Raw genomic sequence first — 23,991 nt, 5'->3', positions numbered from 1 at the left:
TTATTTTCAGCCAGATAAACAGTCTGGTTTCAAGATGGATTACAGGAATAGAGACCATGCTAGACATGGTATACAGTTAATGATGCTTATTTTAAAACAGATGCATCCCCTTTTCTTGTTTCAGTGGTCACACATAGTTCCTCAATAAATCACCTGGGGGGTGGAGATTTTCATTTACATATGGGAGGAGAATTCCAGGAAAATGGACTTAACTGTTTCATGTCTGCAGTGAATATTGATCTGTGACTGGTTTCTGTAACAATGACAAATATCCTGGCCAGCCCCAGGGAGTGTATATTTTTGCATACTTGTAACCCTATAAAATCTGCTGTGTGCTAATGATCTGTAGCATTACTCTGATGATGCCTGTATCAACGGCCCTTGATGCATGAATAAATGTGTTGTCTATTTGACGAGGTGTGTCCGAGTCTTCCCTGTCCTTAAACATCTTGGACAGTTTTGGTGGAGAAACGCGGGCAATGAACGATTGACTTTGTGGCACACCTCTGGAGGGACCCTGGACATCTTGAGGAGCGGAACCTTGGAGAAACAGCCGTGGAGAGGTCCAGATATCAAATCCTTAAACAGCGCTGTACCAGGTGAGACTTGATCACCTACTTGATATTTGCACCTCCCTGCTGGTTGCAACCCTACTCCGCTCAGCAGGGTTTCCGTGAGGATCTCCCATGACAACAGTCTCCCGATATGTGGTATGTCATCTTCTATTTCTTACTCTGTACCCTGTATGCATACCGTCTCTTTCTTCTGATTAACTTGGTGCTTGAGATTTAACATGTGTTATTCATGCCGTCTGTCTGCTGTGATTAACTTAGTGCATGGAATCTGACTTAGTTGCTATTGTATGGAGTATAGTGTTATGTGAGTAACTAGAATTCATTACAATAGTATATGATATGTGGATTCATGCTGAGTAATGTCATATTTCTGAAGAGAACATTCTATGTGGTATCCGGAGTATTGGGAGTCGACGGTGGAGAGCCAATCTAGATTATAAACTCTGTGAGTCAGCATACTATTGTGTGCATAGCCCTGTGGTGCTGCAACACACAGTTATCACACAGGATACACACTGTGGAGAAAGAAGGAAACCACAGGTTGAAAATCTATAGACCGTGGTCATAAATCATAGACAGAGGGGAGATTCGCTTCCTTCAAAGCAGAGAACTTGTAGGCTGGCTCTCCCCTGAGACAACATAACGTTGGATGGGATACTTGTAGCAGGGAGATTGAACATATGTTTAAACTTATGGTGATGTGTAATGGTGTTTTATTGTCTGCAAGGTACCTAGTGTGTGCAGCTCAGAGATAACTGTATTTGACTAAGTGTTCTCTTATATGTGTAGGCAACTGTTTTCTCCTTCCCAACAAACACCAAGGTGGAATACACATTAAATTACGTCACACTACATAAAGTATAGTGGGGCTCATCGGGGGGGCCTACTTAATTGGCGTGTGGAAGGGAGAAAACTAAACTTGCCTGAACTATGCTGTTTTTGTACTAACCTCTACAAACACTTTAGAGTGTGCCCAGAGTGTCTCATATCATTGGAAAAAGTACCCAGTATAGTTGAATATTTGATCAGGAGGAGAGTGACCTGCGGCATCCCCAATATCTCTCTAGACAGATACAGGCCAATTGTAATAAGGCCCTATGTGCCACGCCTCCCAGGCAGCACTCAATTCCCCTTATAGTCAACACTCTGGGAGTGTGCAGAATTGGGTCTTGAATACCAGCCAAAGCCTGAAATAGTCGCTCAGCATTATATTTTTCTGTCAAAATTAGTCGCCCCCTGGGACCTCCCAATCCCTCAACTATTAAGAGAGGGTGGGGCAGGGACTAGACAACTCAGAAGAATCAGACAATTCTGAGGATCTGGAATTAATTATCCAATCCCTCAGTTAGTGGAGAGGTTGGATCCACTACCTGAGGGTTCTAAGTGTTCAGATGACTCTGATGGCTTACATATCTGAGACAGTATAGCCTGTGCACACCCCTGGATGAGTGAGGGAGTGACCGCATGCTCAAAAGGTCTTATCCTGGTCAAATAAATGTAAATTTCTCACAGGGTGCTGTTATTTGCCCTGAGAGGGATTGTGAGACACTGATTTATTGGCTCATTGCTACAGTTAACAGTATAATCATTCTGATAGTCTAGTGGTGTTATATCTGGTGGAAGAATTTGTGTTGTCCTGATTTGGCTGATATATATGAGACTCACACGTATTTCCACTGCGCTCAGACGTAATCCAACCACAAGGATGTGACAGGTTGTTCACCAGCAGCTGCTCCAATGTACTCTGGGACCAAAGCACTATGCTGATAGAGAACAAAACAGGAAAAGGAAAGGAGCGCTCTCTGGTGCATTAACCTTTTTAATCACTCTTTCGCAAGATATAAAATAAACGTACACAATATAAATATCAATAAAACTTGTCACACTCTAGGTGTATGTCACCATGTCCTGGGGATGGTATCTCTGCTTAAACGCAGATCTGACGAAGGCGTAGAGCGCCGAAACGCGTCATGACGTACTAGGCGCAGGGCAGCTGCCGACATCACTTGTGTTCCTGGCCCCGCTGACGCTACCGGAATTCCGGATTCCTGCTGCTACTGGCCATAGCGTGGAGGCGTTTAAGCAGAGATACCATCCCCAGGACATGGTGACATACACCTAGAGTGTGACAAGTTTTATTGATATTTATATTGTGTACGTTTATTTTATATCTTGCGAAAGAGTGATTAAAAAGGTTAATGCACCAGAGAGCGCTCCTTTCCTTTTCCTGTTTTGTTATATATGAGACTCAAGCTGCCTTAGAGGAGGCTTTGAGGTTTGGCTTTGAGGTTTGTCCACCGGGGGAGGAGCTTCCCGACCACGAGAGAGAAGTCTCCGCTCAGCCAGATCCAATTCATTGCCGATCAATAGATTACTGGATGTCACAGGGATTGTGATGCACACCAGACCACTGCCTGCTAGACACAATTGAGCGACCAGGTGAGCAGTGCAGCCGAACTTGGGGTTTTGCTGCTCCCCGGGCCACTCAAACAGACAGGTGGGTGCTCTGTGAGTCCTCACTGGTACTGGTGTCTTGCGGGCCAGTCAGGCAGCAAGGTGGAAGCTTTGTAAGCTCTCACTGGGGCTGGAGGATCTAAGTGGGGCATTGCAGACTTTTGTGACTGTAGTCGGGACTTCACAGGGATTGTGATGCACACCAGACCACTGCCTGCTGGACATAATTGGGTGAGCAGTGCAGCCGAACTTAGGGTTTTGCTGCTCCCCAGGCCACTCAAGCAGACAAGTGAGCCTTTGTGAAACCTCACTGGTACTGGTGTCTTGCAGGCTAACCAGGCAGCACAGTGAGAGCTTTATAAGCTTTCACTGTAGCTGAAGGGGTCTAAGTGAGGCATCGCAAGCTATTGTGAAAGTCACTAGAAGATTGGCGGGATTAGCTGACCCTTGTGTCAATAAGTGTATTGCACAGAAGCAACACAGAGAGTGTTGCTTGAGTTGCTCCCATTCGAAACCAGAGGATTGGCCACCTTTGGTGTGAGAATTGCGTGGAATTCAGGGTGAACACATAGTCTTTATTATGAGGAACTTAATTTCCCGGAAACGAGAGTCAAATCGTGGAGAGCCACAGTATTTGACCCCTCGAGAGGAAATGTCTGACAAATATGGACTATGGGTGTCACGATATTTAGAGGAATGGGAATGGTGGACGAACCACAAGTTTGCTAAAAAGGGTACCTTTAAGCCAAAAATTTGGGAAAATCTGTGGGACACAAACAGAATGAGAATGAGTTGTCCTAATGAGAGAGAGGCATGGAGTAAATGGATGAAGGAGTCCATCCGGAGATCAGAGGATGTGAACATATTGACAGTGACACAATCTGCAACTGTCACAGGTAAGATGAGACCTACAACTGCAAGCACTGAACAATTGTATGGGTCAGAGGATGAGCAAATAGAGGAGAAGGAGGTAATGGAGATGGGAGCATACCAAGCTTGGTCTGCAATCATGTCCAGGGAGCTGCATGAGTCATTTAACAGAACTGCGTCACAGGACGTGAGCCATAGAGCTGCTGCAGAACCTCTTACAAGAGGCAGTGCTGCAACACAGCCTCTCATTGACCTCACTGAAACAGAGGAAGTACAGTTTCACATAGATCAGAGGCAGAGACAGGATGTGCCAGAGTCAGCAAGCCTAGGAGCTCACGGGGGAAGAGGGGAGCTAGGGAAACTGCGTCATCCCACTATAGATCCTCAGCTAACCACTGAAGTAAGTACACCAACTGCCCTAGCACAGTTAAGGGAAGAATCACCACCTGCATATGGGACAGGGAGAGTGTCAGAATACACTCCCCTCAACTATGCTCTGAATCCAAATGATGGGATGTACCCCCTCCAACCAATGATGATGGGCATCCCGCACTGCTCCCCTTATGAATTAATCCCTACTCATCTTGGTAATATAAGCAACTACTTAACACACTACATGCAGCCCTCCCCCTTCATGGATCACTCATTGCTATCTCAAATTAGAAATCGATTTTTCCCACAGCTTACTCCTATGCCCTCTCAGCCCACTACCACGGCAAGGGTGCCAGACTATCCACCTAGACCTCGTAGGCGAGGTTTGAGGGTATGTTACAGATGTGGAAGCCCAGGGCATTTCATCAAACAGTGTAGCTACACACCTCAGTCTAACTATAAAACAACACAGACAGATAGGAACGCGTACATTTGAATACGGCGCTGGTAGACTTGGGCGCAGGATCCAGCTGTTAAATGGCTGGTCCTGCTTCTGCACAAGTCCGGGGCGTTTTAATTACTATTCCCCCTCCAGGCCGACATGGATAGTGGGGGGAATGAAATAATTCGGCTTCCAGCGATTGCTGGAGGCCGAATTATTGTGTTTTTTAAGCAAATTCGGCTCCGTCTTCTGACGGAGCCGACCTTCCTCACTGAGCGCCGCTATAGACTGATTCCCATTACAGTCTATGGCGGCGCTGGCTGCGCCCAAATCTAGCAGCGCTGAAAAGCACTGCTCCGGATAGGAACACTGAGGCTGAGTTACCTGACTCTTCAGCTGACTAATGTGATTAGCTTTCAAAGGCAGGGGTCCTCCCATGATGGGAGGGTCCTCAACAGGTGCTTGTCAGTTTCTATGTATAAACTTCCTAGACCTGAATTGAAGGGCTGGACCTCCAGCCTTTCACAGATACTTATACAGCTTCAGTTATGTTAGGAATAGAGAACAGTAAGGACAAACTATGCATTAAACATTAGAGATGTATGTATAATCATTACATAACCCACGTACAAAAATTGCATGGACAAGTTGTCTCCTCTATTTCAGATTCTAAATTCGGTGACAATTGGAGGGGAAGGTTCTGTGGATCCATGCATCTCATTGTAAAGGAATACGGGAAAATAATTAAGACAGCTATGCCAACAGGGGCATTTATGTTAGTCTGTATGTTATGTCGTTTGTCAAGAGAATCCACAGGGACTGATAATCAGCATGTCCCAAATCACCATCAGGGACCTTGGGTTCCTCCCAAATCTTATGAAATATGGGGAATAAAACCAAAAGGATGGGATCCATCCCACCTTCACAGGATAGAGTATAAACATGGGACATTAGTGCCAAAATACCCCCTCTTTGTCCATGGGTATTTGCATGTACATGGTATAAAGGGAATGAGTCCCACTATTTAGCATTATTTTGAATATGCTAGACCAATACATCCACCTATCGTAATGGACACTGAATGGCATACCCTAGATGAGCTCTGTGGCAGTCTGTACCGCAGGACAATTCCCCCTTTTTTTCAGGAGTATCTAAAACAGAAGTTGCAGGGAAGACCTGAGATTATTTTCTTTTTGACATATGTCCACGACAAAAATATACTTGACTGTGAGGGAAATGAGGACCCTGAAGTAGACATATGTACCATGCCAGGAATTTTCATTACAGACCCTAATGACATAGATGACAAAACACTTGAAAGTAAAGATCTGAGGGACTTATCATCCAATTTAAACAATGGAACCTCAGTTGATCAGTTGGCAGTATGTGACAAAGGAAAATTATATCCTGAAGACCTGACAAGAGGAGGGTATGACGACTGGAACATTATGTACATGGTATAGAATGTTGGAGAGACAGGACAGTATAGGAAAATATTCTATGACCAACCCGAACCGGTGCAAGGTACTTTGTTAGATAAGTGTTATAACCTAGCAGATGGGATTATGGAGTTCCAACTCACGCAAATTCCTGAGTACATTGGAACTGTAAACCCTCTGACATACTTGACTCAAGAAAGAATTATATTTGGACTGAACTGGAGGGTAGTCAAACAAGTCACCTAGTATAAAGACACTGAAAAAGTCAGACTTGGTGCCTATTTTAGCACCCTGGTATTGCATGTACAAACAGATGCTAAAAGTAAGTCGTTTGAACGCACCACACCTAAATAAGGTATAACAGTACGTCAGTATATGGTGAGAATTATGAGAGAGGCCTGTGCACCAGACATTGAAGGTCATTATATTATTGACACAGCGTACTGGTCATCAAATCAGTCTCTCTCCTTCAATGGACCAAACCCTTGGAGGTGGGATGTGCTGTGCAATGGGATAGATGCACCAAAGGTAAATGAATGGATGTATGGGATTCCCATGTCTGAGGGATTGAGGGGAGTGTATCATACCACGGACTGGAAAGATCCTCATGGCTATGAATTAGATCTAGACTTAGATCTATATGGACCATTTGTCTGGCCTCTCTATGAAGAGTCGGATAAAGGGTGGTTGTAATATGGGGAGAGTCCAGTTCCTGGTGTGAACAACCTGTCGATAAATAAAGAGGAATGGTGCACATGGGAAGGAAAAGTATGTGTAACTGTAGTTCAAGTAGAATGGGAAAAGGATGTTGTGGTCCATGCAAAGGTGAGTTCAGACACATGTAAGGTCCCAGCTGTCAAAGTGGTGGATCTAATTGTTCCTGGATTGGCTGCACCTTGGGCGATGTTGGTGGATACTCAGATCGATGGAGAGTAACCCTAACTGACTTTAGGGTGAATGCATGAGACAGGAGGTGTGGTGTGTATGTCAAAAATCAAATATACATGCTGAAAGGGTGGTTGTAATCAGGACATAGCCACAATAAAGTAAAAAGGGATTTAATGGGTACAGTACTAGGGGCTGGGGGTCTCGGTGTGGGAGCTTTTGAACACTATGGATTTGGAGGTGCTACGAAATAAACTTGGAGGGGGTGGCTCAGCATGTAGGGGTGGGAGTGAAAACCCATTTAGATATAAATCATGTATTGGAGAATTTACAACATGACCACATTGATGCCACAGCATCACTGTCAGAAGTAATGAAGAAGTTGTTTAAGGGTTTAAGTGCAGGTCTGTTTAAACATCCAGAAGACGTCCAGTTGGCATTATCATGTACGCAGGTTCAATTTGAACCGTCACAAGATTTAAAGTTAATGATAACCTCGCTGCACGCTGGCCATTTTCCTATAAATTTACGTAAACAGGCTGAAAGATCTGTCCTTGATTTTGCAAGACACATGAAAAATGGTGGCTTACTCAGTTCCATGGGTGTCAGAGCCTCACAGGCACTATTTCCTCCTTAGTGCCTGTTGCTGGCAAAGAACACCAAGCTTATGCAGTGGTAAACCTGGGTTCTATTCTATCTGAAGGTGTGGTTTTGCACTCCCGGGTTAACCATAAAATTTAGTGCTGTATGAAAAAGGGGAGCCCAGATTAGTAGATACATATGGGCACTGGAAAAAGGAAAATGTGCTCTTATGTCAAGGACAACAAAATAGAATTTTGAGACCGCAATGCTGGGACAAGGAAGGATAATGTTTGATGGACGCAACAAAAAGGTGCCGAGCAGGATGAAATGTCTGGGACAGGGTTATTGGTGCTGGTATCAGATGGAGAATGTCACTTCTTATGCAGTGTATACATTGAATTGTACTCAAGGTAGAACACTGACCCGAGGGGTGTACTGCCCCACTGGCCCAGTCCTAGGGATAGATCTGGCACAGCCAGAAGGGCAAACACCCATAACACCTGAAGGGAGACTTGACATCAAACCTGATACACCTGTCCATTTACAAAAGATTCCTTTAGGGTGTGGAGCAGAATTGAAAGGGTGGTTATTGGATTTTGGGAAAAAGGATGAGATCATACAAACACTCGGAGCTTCAGAAAGGCAAGCAACTGTGCTCCTGGAGCATAATCGTGAGAAACTGTTACAGGTCTCACATGCCCTTGAGCAAGATGCTAGTGTGTCCTGGTGGGAAAGCTTATTCGGGTATAGTCCAAAAGCAAGTGCCTTTCTGAATCTCATGCTCAACCCAGTAGTGGTACTAATAGCCCTTACCGTATTGTTTTATCTTTTTCAGTTATTCATGTTTTGTAAAATGAAGAGGTTGAGCCCAAGGATAAATAAGAAATAAAAAAGAAACTCAGGGATGTTTTAGTGGTGGTATCCCCGGATGACGAATATGGATAAATGTTGTGTAATCATGGTAATTTTAACCCAATCCCTTGTAGTTAAATAGTATGAATGGACACGAGTGACTGGAAATCGTAGGGTCCTCCAGCAATGGAGAAAACAAGTTAACATAGGTATGAATGAAACTGATAATTATACAGACTCTTCTTGAACCGGAAGCCAGCGGTCAGACTGCTGAGCTAGGGGCGGGAGGAGTCTGTTAGGGGATTACAATGCCTAATAAATCTACCCTCTCACTTCTATGTGTTATTATTGAACAAATATGATATTGCTCTATTTAAAAAAAAAAAAAAAGAGGAAGGGGCCACAGACACCTGGGGCTTGGTACTGGGACTTTAAAAAAAACCAAAAAAAAAACAAACCTTTTTCCTCTGTCCTGCAGACATGTTCTTGTGTTTTCCTTGTGCACCTACGCAACAACCACATCAATCACCCTCTAGTTCTACCTTAAGATCTACCTCAGAAGACTTAAAGGGGTCCTGGCTTATCACCAAGAAGACACCTAAGAGACTTGTCGTCCATAGTGTGGCACCTACCTCATGATTTCAACTCTACCTCATGTGTCATCATATAACCTGTTATTCTACAACCAGTGGCAAGAGGTCCCAAGGATGTGAGGAAAGAAACCCCAGCTGGACAGGTGACAGCAGCTGAATCCTTGGTAAGACATCGCTCCACATCAAAGAGGAGCACTCTTCATCCTGGTATGACACTTTGCTTCAATGGAGGACCTCAAGGAACCTTTGTCTGACTCACCCTGAGGAGAGACACAATAATGCTCTCCCAGGGTGCACCACCCAACTCAGAGTTTTGGCTAAGGGTGCGGCTCTGGGGAGGGAGAAGATACTACAATGCCATCCGGTGATATCAGCTGGGGCCCCCCACCAAAGGACCAATGAAAAACTTTTGATATAAATAGTTCACAGTGATGAACTAGAGGAGGGAGTGATAAAGATGTGAAGTTTCTCTTGTATCTATGGTGGACATTTTGTTAAGATTCAGCCATGTTAAATGAAGTCCCTACGCTAATTAAACACTGAACATTGTATTTACTCTGAGTATCGATCCATGCAGTAGTATGTAGACTGGAATTTTAAGTAACTTCCTGTTGTTTATTTTCAGCCAGATAAACAGTCTGGTTTCAAGATGGATTACAGGAATAGAGACCATGCTAGACATGGTATTCAGTTAATGATGCTTATTTTAAAACAGATGCATCCCCTTTTCTTGTTTCAGTGGTCACACATAGTTCCTCAATAAATCACCTGGGGGGTGGAGATTTTCATTTACATATGGGAGGAGAATTCCAGGAAAATGGACTTAACTGTTTCATGTCTGCAGTGAATATTGATCTGTGACTGGTTTCTGTAATAATGACAAATATCCTGGCCAGCCCCAGGGAGTGTATATTTTTGCATACTTGTAACCCTATAAAATCTGCTGTGTGCTAATGATCTGTAGCATTACTCTGATGATGCCTGTATCAACGGCCCTTGATGCATGAATAAATGTGTTGTCTATTTGACGAGGTGTGTCCGAGTCTTCCCTGTCCTTAAACATCTTGGACACGCTGGAGGAGGAGCGCAGATCGGGGGACCCAGGCGAGGGAGGGGGGGGTCCGACCCCCCTCCCCGCCGCTAGGCCCAATACCCCCTTTCTGCCCGGTACCCCTCCAGCTCAGCCCCCCTCCCCCCCCCCCCATGGCTGGGGGGGGGGGGATTTTTTCTAATTTTGCCTCAGGTGCCAAAAAGTCTAGGGCCGGCCCTGCACACACCTCAAAAGTATTTCCCAAATGTGTCCCTTCTTCAAACAAGACGTTACTAAAATGCTTGTGCGTGCCCTAATTATTTTCCGTTTTGACTACAGCAACATCCTATTCCCCAAAAAACAATCAAACAAAAAAATCTAGCACCACTCTAATCCGTACTGAACTGTCCTGCCCATCACATCTACCTTTCCTACTGCTCATTCCCCCCTCCATCTCAATCCTTCCCCTTATAGACCACCCCCTGGACAACACATAATTCTAGCATACACATCCTCATAAGACCATATAATTCTATCTCCACACAGCCATATATACCTGTACCCACTAATATCCCCATAATACATTACATATCCCCTTATTTTTCCACTTGCCCCCCATTAGTCCTCACTGGCAATATGCCACCCTGACCCCCATACCATTTTCAACTATCAGCCCTTGCATTATATCAATGCTCTTCTCCACTGCACCTTAGTGTAATGGTTAAGGGCTCCGCCTCTGACACAGGAGACCTGGGTTCAAATCTCGTCTCTGCCTGTTCAGTAAGCCAGCACCTATTCAGTAAGGAGTTCTTTGGGTGAGACTCCCTAACACTGCTACTGCCTACTGAGTGTACTCTAGAGGCTGCCTCGCAAGCATTTTGAGTCAGACAGGAGAAAAGCACTATACAAAAAAAAAAGGAATTATCTCTATACAGTACAGTCGTATAGTTTACAAACACGCATACATTATTATATATCTCTTACACACACTCTTCACTATACTGTTATAAGTCCCAAGAGATTCACCATATGTCCTCACACCATTATCTCTCACATATGTGGCTATATACACATGGCACCCTTGCCTAACCCAGGCACACAGTTTAGACTAATGCAGTATTGCTTTTCATGAGTGCTTTTCAACACAACTATATACGCTTACTTAAAGATGGTCGCCGCAAAAATACAGTTCCTTAGTCCTCTTTAAAAACGGCCACCTTCATAAGTAGAGGACATCTATCACTCCCAATATGGCCAGCACATAAATACAAATACTAGTCCTCTCTAAAATGGCCATCACCTTTCACTCCCAAAATGGCCACCATAGGCACATTACTAAGCCACGTCACAACTCATCTGGATGTGACGCAAGTCCGGAAGTGAGGCGGATGTGCGGACCAGAACTGGCTGGCTGGTTTGCTCTATCTCCAATTTTTTTAAATGATCACAGTGGGGCACCCCCAAGCACTCTATACTCACTAAGCACCCCATACTCACTAAGGACTTCCAGATCGAAGCTATAGATGGAAGCATCTGCTTGCCCTTACCAACTCTAATACAGTGCAATCAGATTCCTGATCATAGATCTGAAATTCCTACTACAGATGTTGCATTACATCATGCACACTTCAAGAGTATAGCCCACCTGATCCCAGAACTTGATCCACAGGCTAAGGTAATCTTGCTACTCGAGAGGGATATCCTACGAATCCATAAAGTGAGAAAACAAATAGATGGTTCCCACGACTCTCCTTATGCTCAGAAGCTGGACCTAGGATGGGTCATAATAGGAGAGGTCTGCCTAGGGCGTGTGCACAAGCCAGACGCAGTTCATAGTATGTTCACAAGCACACTAGCAAGTGGGCGCCCCTCACATTTCCAACCATGTGTCAACAACTTCCTCATAAAGGAGCTACCATGTGCCTCCCATCTACCTTGTCCCTTCACAGATGTCTCTAGTGACAATGATGCCTGTGACAGTGACCAAGACCACTTAGGGTGCACAGTCTTCCCGAGGTCAAAAGATGATAATCGGGTGGAACTATCTATTGAAGACAAGAAGTTCTTGGAAATAATGCAACAGGACTTTGTGAAGGACAGCACTAACAGTTGGGTTGCACCCCTTCCCTTCAGAACTCAGAGAAGACACCTACCTAACAACAAAGTACAAGTGCTTAAACGTTTCTCTTCTCTCAGACGTAACTTCCAAAGAAAGCCGGAAATGAGAGAACACTTATCTTTCATGAAGAAAATATTGGAGAACAATTATGCAGAGATTGCCCCCACCCCTTAAAGGTCCTGAAGAATGCTGGTACCTGCCAATTTTCGGAGTATACCATCCAACGAAGCCAGGTCAGATCAGAGTAGTATTTGACTTTAGTGCCAAATTTGAAAGCATCTCCCTTAACAATGTGCTCCCGACAGGCCCTGACCAGAACAACAAGCTACTGGGGGTACTCAGTTTCCGCAAGGACTCTGTCGCCCTGATTGCCGACATCCAACAGATGTTTCATTGCTTCCTTGTTAAGGAGAAGGATAGAAACTTCCTCAGATTCCTCTGGTTTAAAGACAATGATCCTTCAAAAGGACATCATAGAGTACCCGCATGAGAGTACACATCTTTGGGAACAGTCCCTCACCTGCAGTTGCTATCTATGGACTTAAACAGTAATGTAGATGACTGTTTAAAATCGTTACCTTCCAATGACTCCGCAATCAGTCTCCTCAAAAGAGCCCAAGACATGCTTGCCTGCTCCAACTTCAGACTTCACAAGATTGCTTCAAACAGCAAATAAGTTATGGAAGCCTTCCCTTCTGAAGATCATTCTAATGACCTAAGGGACTTGGATCTGGGGTCAGAAACTTTACCAGTCCAACGTAGCCTTGGACTTCTCTGGGACTTAAAATCTGACACCTTCACTTTTCAAGTTAGCAAGGAAGAAAAACCTTTCACTCGCAGAGGTGTCCTATCTGCAATCAACAGCCTATATGATCCTTTGGGATTTGCAGCTCCTATCACCATCCAGGGTAAGGCCTTGCTCAGATATTTAACACATGAAACTACTGACTGGGATGTTTTATTGCCTCCTGACAAGAAGAATCTGTGGGTAGAATGGAGAAACTCTCTAACAGCCCTGCCTAGCCTTAAAGTTGCACGCCCATATGCTCCTGTGCCATCCACAGATGTCCAAGATCATACACTGTGTATTCTTTGATGCTTCTGTTAAAGCCATATCTGCTGTTGCCTATCTCAGAACCGTAGACATTAAAGGACAATGCCACATTGGCTTTGTCATGGGCAAAGCAAAACTTGCACCGCAGCCTGAACACACTATACCCAGACTTGAACTTTGTGCAGCAGTCCTAGCTTTTGAAATGGCTGAGCTAGTCACATCCGAGACTGACATTGACCTTAAAAAGGCTGAATTCTACACAGACAGCAAATTAGTCTTAGGCTACATCTACGAGTGCAGACGATTCTATGTTTATGTCAACAACAGAGTGCTGCGGATTAGGAAATCTACCCTTCCAGAACAGTGGCACTATGTGCCCACCGACAGTAATACTGCAGACCACGCTACAAGAGCTGTTGAAGCAAGTCATCTCACGAAAACAACTTGGTTTACAGGCCCTGCATTTTTGTGTAATTCCACTCCAGCTGTTTACCAGAACAACATGTATGAACTAGTGGATGAAGACTCAGACACTGAGATCCGTCCACAAGTGTCTGCACTTCATAGTGGCACTCTTCAAGTCCCTTGGATCTCATCACTTCAAGAGATTCTCTACCTGGAATTCACTTGTAAGAGCCATTACTTGTCTAGCTCACATAGCTCGATCCTTTCAAGGAACCAATGCTAATGATGCTAAGAAGTGCAAAGGTTGGCACCACTGTCAAGAGGTATACACCATAGCAGAACTCCAAGAACTTCATCATTCGCACTGTACAGCAGGAAATCTACACCAAAGAGATTGACTGTATCACTAACAGCAAGTCTATCCCTAAAGACAGCTCTTTAAAGAAGCTTGACCCAATTATTGACAAGTACGGTCTACTGAGAGTAGGAGGTCGTCTTAAGCAAGCAAGTCTAGAGCTGATAAAAGGAATCCTCTGATAATTCCCGGCTATTATGTTACAAGATTGATTGTACAAGACTACCACATCCAAGTCAAGCACCAAGGAAGACTGTTTACAGAAGGAGCTTTACATACTGCTGGATTGTGGATAGGTGGGGCAAAGAGATGTGGGAGTAGCATCAACTTCAGTTGCATCACATGCCGTAAACTTCGTGGTATGCTACAAACACAGAAGATGGCTAATCTGCCTGCTGATAGGCTCAGTATGGATCCTTCTTTTACCAACAGTGGACTTGATGTATTTGGGCCTTGGTCCGCCACAGCATGTCAAACTTACATAGTTACATATTTACATAGTTATTTTGGTTGAAAAAAGACATACGTCCATCGAGTTCAACCAGTACAAAGTACAACTCCAGCCTGCTCCCTCACATATCCCTGTTGATCCAGAGGAAGGCGAAAAAAAAACCCACAAGGCATGGTCCAATTAGCCCCAAAAGGGAAAAAATTCCTTCCCGACTCCAGATGGCAATTAGATAAAATCCCTGGATCAACATCATTAGGCATAACCTAGTAATTGTAGCCATGGATGTCTTTCAACGCAAGGAAAGCATCTAAGCCCCCTTTAAATGCAGGTATAGAGTTTGCCATAACGACTTCCTGTGGCAATGCATTCCACATCTTAATCACTCTTACTGTAAAGAACCCTTTCCTAAATAAATGGCTAAAACGTTTTTCCTCCATGCGCAGATCATGTCCTCTAGTCCTTTGAGAAGGCCTAGGGACAAAAAGCTCATCCGCCAAGCTATTATATTGCCCTCTGATGTATTTATACATGTTAATTAGATCTCCTCTAAGGCATCTTTTCTCTAGACTAAATAAGCCCAGTTTATCTAACCTTTCATGGTAAGCGAGACCTTCCATCCCACGTATCAATTTTGTAGCTCGTCTCTGCACCTGCTCTAAAACTGCAATATCTTTTTTGTAATGTGGTGCCCAGAACTGAATTCCATATTCCAGACGTGGCCTTACTAGAGAGTTAAACAGCGGCAATATTATGCTAGCATCTCGAGTTTTTTTTTCCCTTTTAATGCGTCCCAAAATTTTGTTCGCTTTAGCTGCAGCGGCTTGGCATGGAGTACGATTATTTAACTTGTTGTCGATGAGTACTCCAAAGTCCTTCTGCAAGTTTGATGCCCCCAACTGTATCCCATTTATTTTGTATGGTGCTAGACCATTGGTACGACCAAAATGCATGACTTTACATTTGTCAACATTGAATTTCATCTGCCATGTATGTGACCATATAGCCATCCTATCCAGATCCTGTTGCAATATGACACTATCTTCCTGAGAGTTGATGATTCTGCACAATTTTGTATCATCTGCAAAAATAGCAACATTGCTCACTACTGCATCTACTAGGTCATTAATAAATAAATTGAAGAGCACTGGACCCAATACAGACCCCTGTGGGAACTAGAGGAGGTCAAGCAAACAGTAAACGCTGGGCAGTCATATTCACCTGTATGACCATCAGAGCTGTTCACATTGAAGTCATCGAATCTATGGATACTTAAAGCTTTATCAATGCCCTTAGATGTTTTATTGCAATCAGAGGTCCTGTGAAGCACATTCGATCTGACAGAGGCACCAATTTCATTGGAGCTGCTAAAGAACTACAGATCTCTTCCAATATTAATGCCAAGATTGTGGAAAGATACCTGAGTGACCAGGACTGCACTTGGACTTTCAACCCACCTCACTCCTCTCACATGGGTGCAGCATGGGAGAGGATGATCGGCATAGCCCACAGAATCTTGGATTTCATCTTTCTACAAGTAGGAACTGCAAGACTTACTCATGAGAGCCTGGAAACCTTCATGGCTGAAGTCACAGCTATCATCAATGCTAGACCTCTGACTCCAGTTCTTAGTAATCCAGAAGAACCATTCCTTCTCACTCCAGCAACCCTCCTTACCCAAAAGACTGGGAAAGGGAGTCTTCCTCCTGGTGAGTTCAGCACTAAAGACATGCACAAGCGTCAATGGAAACAAGTGCAGTGCCTTGCTGACACATTTTGGGAGAGATGGAAGAAACAGTATATCTCTACTTTGCAACCACAGAATAAGTGGCAGACAGTCAGGCCCAACCTGAAACCTGGAGAGATTGTTCTTCTAAAAGACTGCCAATTGCAGAGAAATGAGTGGCCCCTAGGACTTGTCACCGAAATGTTTCCAAGTGAGGACGGAAATGTCCGCAAAGTAGAAGTAAAGGTCTGCAGACAGCAGACCAAATTGTTTCTCAGACCAGTGTGTGAACTCATTCTCCTGTTATCCCCTACTGAATGATAGTGGTATCTTTTGATACCAGCCGGGGAGTGTCATGTCTTGCAGACATCTTTCAGTGAAATGTGTGCTAATCCATACAGGATTTATCCTGTGTTAGAATGAGGTAGGACTGCGCCACCTATTGACCACTGTATTACATTGTTCTTAGTTAAGTTCAGCCTCCCTGTTACTCCTCCTCCTCTGTGACCTCATGTATCAGACAAGAAGGGAGTAGTCTAGAAGCTGCCATCCGTCACATGTTCTTTGCTGAGGAATCTTATCCGTGCTTCCACTAAAGGCTGCATAGCCGGGTAAGGCATTCTTTCTAGCCGTTTTTTATGAATCTGCATGATTATTACTAACTGCGGGCATGCATTATGTGTATTTCTGTGTAGGCAGCTAGTTAGTGGTTTTCTGTATAGTGAGACCTAGTCAGCTATCCATGCAGTCATGTTGCTGTGTGCACTAGTCTATCTATTGTATGCTGATATGTGATATGTTTATATGCAGTTCATGTACTTATTGCACCCTTTCTGTTATTTGTTCACAGTTTCACACCAACTTACTTCAGCTCATTAAAAGCTACAGATCATTACCTGGTCTCAATTTATGGAGTAGTATGAGGGTGTTTATCTGCCTGCTAAGCTCCATACACGCCCCACGTGAGGACAGGACATTGAGTTACAGGGCTATGCCGTATTTTTCAGAAGACACACTTTTTCTCCCCCAAAAGTGGGGGGAAAAAAAGTGTGTCTTATATTCCAAATACTACAATTTGGACAGACGCCAATAGTACCTGCAGCAGGGGTCTGCTGCTACCTGAGCTCCTAATCACAGCCCCCGCTGCTCTGTTTTAACTGTGATCCTTATTTGGTCTCACGGGCAGGACCATGGCACCATCATTGGAGCCAGCATTGCACTGGTCAGTAGCAGTATCCTATAAGATGCCAGTGGGCATTGTTCCTTCGACAATGAAGAAACAACACCCACTGACATCTGATTGGTCACTGCTGCTAGTGCCACAATAACAGTGCTGTGGTCCCTCCCGCAGGACCATCAGCACCAGTTGAAAAGGATCCTTAGCCAAATAATCTCCAGACTTCCCCACTGATCGGTGCCGGTATTGGTCTGATGGGCTTCGCTCACTCAGTCAGCAGCGCACCAGCACTCGCTTGGAGACCAGCACAACTAACGGCTCCTGCAGAGGATCCGGCAGTCTTCCACCTCAGATGCCCCCTACCACTGATGGACCCGGCCAAAGCTGCTCACAAGCCACTGCCGATGGACCCGGCCACAGCTGCTCACAACCCCCGCCACTGCCGAGGGACCTGGACATAGTTGTAGGCACAAGCCTCCTGCCGCTGCCGAGAGACCTGGACCCGGTCACAGCTGTTGTGCACAACATAAGCCGCCGCCATAGCTAATCAGTCTATGTAACTCCTGATGCTGCTGCTACCTCTGAGCTGCAATTATCATGGGCTGCCTGCTGCCACTACCGAAACCCTGCCACTACCGCACGGCTCTTCACTATCACGTTGCACCCAAATTCGTCAGCTTGTCTGCACACCAGATCTGGTCCACCTTGAAGCAGTCCCAACCAGGCAATGTCCCCTACCATCCGCCTGCAGCCACTACATGGTATAGTAGTAACCGAATGAAAGCAGGTAGTGATATATTTAGTATTTATACAACACTAACAGCATCCACAGCGCTTAACAGATTATACAGTCTTACTAGAGGTGCCCATCCTTTAATCGATTTGCAGCATCGATAACCAGCAGATGTAATCATCGTGACTGAATCTGGCAGAGATCAATGCCGCAACGTGGCTGCACAAATGCCCGAAATCATGCAAGACTGTGGCTTCAACAGCTAGTGTAGTGAAGCTGGCCAGTGTAAATAGAGACCGTGGGGGGGGGGGGGGGGGGGGGGGGGCATAAGATGCCCCTGCACCATATATGAACCTAAGTTTAGTAATTTATTTTTTTCCCACCGATTTTTGTCCTATAAATCTAGGTGTGTCTTATAGTCCGGACAGTCTTATAGTCTGAAAATATATGGTTTATGTGTATTTTTGAGGCACAATTTTTACTGACCTGAGGAAAAGGGCAGAGACCCATTAAATGTGTAGTCTATTTTTGTACTCCAGTAAAAATGTTTTCCAACGGATTTGGTGTGGAATCTTCTAGACTGGTAAGGCCATACCACTCTATGTTTTGATTTTTTCAGCAACTAATTATAGATTATCCTAGTAAGGAATTTTAACATACCAGGCGCATTCACCCCAGTACTAGTTACAATAGACCTCCACAGGAAGTATAGCTCGACCAATCCCCAGGAAAGCGACCACCGATGATCTGGCTTGACCTGAATACCAAGCAGGGACAGTTAATTTACTCCAGGCTTATGCGGTGGCTGCAGGGATCTGCAACCCACCTTTGTGAGTATAGTTTCTACAATACTCATTCACTAACTTTACACTTAACAATACTGCACCATAGGGTCTCATTTACCTTAGGTAATCCTGGGCTCCGACTGCAAGATTCATCAACAACTATTTTTAGAAGCCTCCAGGTTTGATCTGTTAGTGATAGGAGGAATCAAGACTTGCTGCCAGTAAACAGCAATCTGTCTGGTCCATCACTAAATTCTAGTGAATAAACTAATGGGGAAAAAGCATCAGCCCTCTTCATTCCCTAGTCCTACAAGAAGGCATTTATCCCCTAGGATCCAGGGAGAAGAAGTGGGAAAATTAAATTCCCGAGAGATGAGCAGGTCTACTGATAGAAGACCCCATTTCTCACAAATTTAGTGGATTATCATGTGATCTAGACACTTTTCCCCGCCTCAGAATTTAGCAGTCCAGAAATTCTGCTAAATAGCTTTTCTGTCCCTTTGAATGTGTATCTTGTAATGACAGATCTTCTACTTTACCAATCTGAAGTTCTCCTGGGCCAAAGAAATAAGCGAGGGACGTTGAGTGCCCGCATTGCCTTTATGTAGGGAATAGCAGTCTGATAGGATTAGGATATTGCAACTTATCACAAGGTTTTCAACAGATATAGAAGCAGCAGGGCAGCACAGTGGCGTAGTGGTTAGCGCTTTCGCCTTGCAGCACTGGGTCCCTGGCTTGAATCCCAGCCAGGTCAACATCTGCAAGGAGTTTGTATGTTCTCCCCATGTCTGTGTGGGTTTCCTCCTGGGCACTCCGGTTTCCTCCCACATCCAAAAACATACAGATAAGTTAATTGGCTTCCTCAGAAATTGGCCCTAGACTATGATACATGCACTACAAGATACATCCATAGACATACAGTGGTGTGAAAAACTATTTGCCCCCTTCCTGATTTCTTATTCTTTTGCATGTTTGTCACACTTAAATGTTACTGCTCATCAAAAACCGTTAACTATTAGTCAAAGATAACATAATTGAACACAAAATGCAGTTTTAAATGATGGTTTTTATTATTTGGTGAGAAAAAAAACTCAAAACCCACATGGCCCTGTGTGAAAAAGAAATTGCCCCCTGAACCTAATAACTGGTTGGGCCACCCTTAGCAGCAATAACTGCAATCAAGCGTTTGCGATAACTTGCAACAAGTCTTTTACAGCGCTCTGGAGGAATTTTGGCCCACTCATCTTTGCAGAATTGTTGTAATTCAGCTTTGAGGGTTTTCTAGCATGAACCGCCTTTTTAAGGTCATGCCACAACATCTCAATAGGATTCAGGTCAGGACTTTGACTAGGCCACTCCAAAGTCTTCATTTTGTTTTTCTTCAGCCATTCAGAGGTGGATTTGGTGGTGTGTTTTGGGTCATTGTCCTGCTGCAGCACCCAAGATCGCTTCAGCTTGAGTTGACGAACAGATGGCTGGACATTATTCTTCAGGATTTTTTGGTAGACAGTAGAATTCATGGTTCCATCTATCACAGCAAGCCTTCCAGGTCCTGAAGCAGCAAAACAACCCCAGACCATCACAGTACCACCACCATATTTTACTGTTGGTATGATGTTCTTTTGCTGAAATGCTGTGTTACTTCTACGCCAGATGTAATGGGACACGCACCTTTCAAAAAGTTCAACTTTTGTCTCGTCGGTCCACAAGGTATTTTCCAAAAAGTCTTGGCAATCATTGAGATGGTTTTTTAGCAATATTGAGACGAGTCTTAATGTTCTTTTTGCTTAAAAGTGGTTTGCGCCTTGGATATCTGCCATGCCTGCGGAGCGGCGGCGAGGGCACCTCCTGCCTGCCACGGGCTGGAGGAAGCCCCAGGTAAGTGGAAATTTATTTTTATTTTTTTAATCCCCTCCCTGAACCTTCCCTTTAATGTTCTTTTTGCTTAAAAGTGGTTTGCGCCTTGGATATCTGCCATGCAGGCCGTTTTTGCCCAGTCTCTTTCTTATGGTGGAGTCGTGAACACTGACCTTAATTGAGGCAAGTGAGGCCTGCAGCTCTTTAGATGTTGTCCTGGGGTCTTTTGCGGCCTCTCGGATGAGTTTTCTCCGCGCTCTTGGGGTAATTTTGGTCAGCTGGCCACTCCTGGGAAGGTTCTTCACTGTTCCATGTTTTTGCCATTTGTGGATAATGGCTCTCACTGTGGTTCGCTGGAGTCCCAAAGCTTTAGAAATGGCTTTATACCCTTTACCAGACTGATAGATCTCAATTACAGTTCTTTTGTTTTCATTTGTTCCTGAATTTCTTTGGATCTTGGCATGATGTCTAGCTTTTGAGGTGCTTTTGGTCTACTTCTCTGTGTCAGATATCTCCTATTTAAGTGATTTCTTGATTGAACCAGGTGTGGCAGTAATTAGGCCTGGGGCTGACTACAGAAATTGAACTCAGGTGCGATAAACCACAGTTAAGTTATTTTTTAACAAGGGGGGCAATCACTTTTTCACACAGGGCCATGTAGGTTTTGAGTTTTTTTTCTTACTAAATAATAAAAACCATCATTTAAAACTGCATTTTGTGTTCAATTATGTTATCTTTGACTAATAGTTAACGGTTTTTGATGAGCAGAAACATTTAAGTGTGACAAACATGCAAAAGAATAAGAAATCAGGAAGGGGGCAAATAGTTTTTCACACCACTGTATATGCAGGGCAGTGGAGTCTGAGTAATTTTTGGACACCTGGAGAAAACACATCGACTCCGAATCCTAATGAATTTAAACTAATTAAAATAGAAACTATAATAAAATGTTCTATTTCTCAGGTAATAGTCATCATAAATAATTTATATATACAGTAATAGCTCTGCTTAGTCCACAAAAATGAAATAAACCAATCAAAAATTAGTTACTTGTGCTGCTTCAATAAAGCTGTCCCCGTATTTTTAAAGTCAGAAATACATATCTGATTGTAACTGTACAGTATATATGATGTGTACACAGGAATATTTATATACATATACTAAATAACATCTATGCTGTAAGAATAAAGCCTGATGTGTAGCTGTGTCCCTAATAGAGATTGTCAATGAAATGCAAATAAGTTTGCGTTGATGCTGGTTTATGCAAATGTATGCACTCCCTTTGCCAATGAAATCAAATAATTGGATATGTTGTTAAAATTTGGTTTGGGGACTACGAATTAAAGGGTACCTGAGACGGATGAAAAGAAAAGTTTTATACATACATGGGGCTTCTTCCAGCCCCATTTCAGGCTAATCCAGTCGCTGTCCTCCTCTGCCACCTGGATCTTCTGCTATGAGCCCAGCAATTCAGCCAGTCAGCGCAGTCCGGCTGCGTGCCGCTCCCACAGCCAGTAGCATTCAGCATCTGCGCAATAGTGCTGCGCAGGTCTAGTATGCCCCCAGCAACAGAGTGTGTGCATGCGCACTACGCCCGACTGGCTGAAGTACCTGGACTCATAGCAGAAGATCCAGGTGGCGGAAGAGGACAGCGAGGGACTTATTAGCCTGAAGGGGGCTGGAGGAAGCCCCAGGTATGTATAAAACTTGAATTTCCACTGTCTCAGGTTTACTTTGTTACACAGTAGTACTATACTCTACATATGCACTTCCCACAGAGCAGCAGGGAATCCACTGACAATGTTGTGCACATTGAACACAGAGGTGTTGTCTATCACCCATAAACCTGGTTCAGATTGTACATGAAGAATGTGTAACAGAGGAAGAATAGCCTTATTCTCCTGCAGAGTACCTGCACATCACTCTTTCATGTACCCACAGTTATATTGCCTAGGGCCTGATAGATGTTCTTTGTTCCTGTCTCCTACAAGTACTCTTACCAAGGACTAGTTTTGAGGCAGAAGATCAGCCGGATAGCCAGGTAACTGGTATTGTTTAAAAGGGAATAAATATGGCAGCCTCCATACCCCTCTTACTTCAGTTGTATTTTAAAATTCCTAAGCGTTGGAAGGTAAGAGATGCATTTCATGTTACAAACTTTCAAACAACAAAATTGTAATATAACAAAATAAGGGGAGTCTGAGTCCAGGAGTCGGTGGAATCCTAACCTGAGGAGTCGAAGAATTTTTTTACCGACTCCACAGCCCTGCACATATGACTATAGTAGGGACTAGATTGTGAGCTCCTCTGAGGGACAGTTATTGACAAGACAATATATATATATATATATATATATATATATATATGGGTATGTACAGTGCTCCGTAATATGTCGGCGCTATATAAATACTAAAATAAATAACAGATCACCAAAAGCTTCTGGTGGTTGGAGGAGAATTAATTTTACAAACTGGTCTGCTGTCCTTGAAACTATTTTGATCAGGCACGTCACAAAGACTTAAAAGACTTGTGTGCATAGTTAATGTTGTCATATTGGAGAATCAAGTCTCACTCCCCTTTTCACAGGTATTCTTCATTTCTTACAGAAGAGGTTATCATCTCTCTAGGAGATGCACCACTTTTTTTTTTACACAGTTTTCATATCACTTGTGCAGGCATGGCAAAGCAGCATTGAATAAGAAGACAGTTTCTTTTTGAATGCTCTCAGCTCATTCTGAATGATCTCAGCTCATCCCAGCTTTCTCTAGCATGCTTTATTGCCACCTTGTATGTCCAGGTCTATTCAACATCCAAGGATCACAATTACCAGCTCACTAATACAAGGAAGTTTTTGGCCATGCTAGGTCCGCAACAATGGACCCAGTGGCAAAAAAAATAAGGTGCTCCCCACACACCAGTGCCTTGATGCAAGGCTTGTTCCCCCACAAAATATTCCCCCTAAGTAGGCAAGTCCGTTGCAAACAAGTCCAGCAACTCTCCATGTGGACAGTCCCAGATAAAACTAACTAAAATAACTCCATCTCCTTATCCCAAAGAGACAAGTTAAGCAGTGACCCATCTTACTCTTGGTAGTGGAAAAGAGCCCTTACGATGATAATTTTGAGGATAGAAAATTAAACCTTTTTTCAAATTATGTTTGGATTGCAAGCTAGAACTTATTGTCTAATGTTTAAGGAGTCCCACCTACCTATCTAAGCTTAAAAGGGACACTTAAGTG

At 43.9% G+C, this 23,991-nt stretch overlaps 1 protein-coding gene across 4 annotated transcripts in view; it reads right to left on the bottom strand.

The window, feature by feature from the left end:
• Nucleotides 1–23,991, bottom strand: part of PIGG (phosphatidylinositol glycan anchor biosynthesis class G (EMM blood group)) — a 137,984-nt gene that overhangs the window by 27,638 nt on the left and 86,355 nt on the right. The window lies entirely within an intron of this gene.

Source organism: Hyperolius riggenbachi, chromosome 1, assembly GCF_040937935.1.
Source record: "Hyperolius riggenbachi isolate aHypRig1 chromosome 1, aHypRig1.pri, whole genome shotgun sequence".
In the NCBI taxonomy this organism is placed as follows: Eukaryota; Metazoa; Chordata; class Amphibia; order Anura; family Hyperoliidae; genus Hyperolius; species Hyperolius riggenbachi.
Note: the sequence above shows the minus strand (reverse complement) of the source record. Positions and strands in the feature narration are given on the sequence as shown.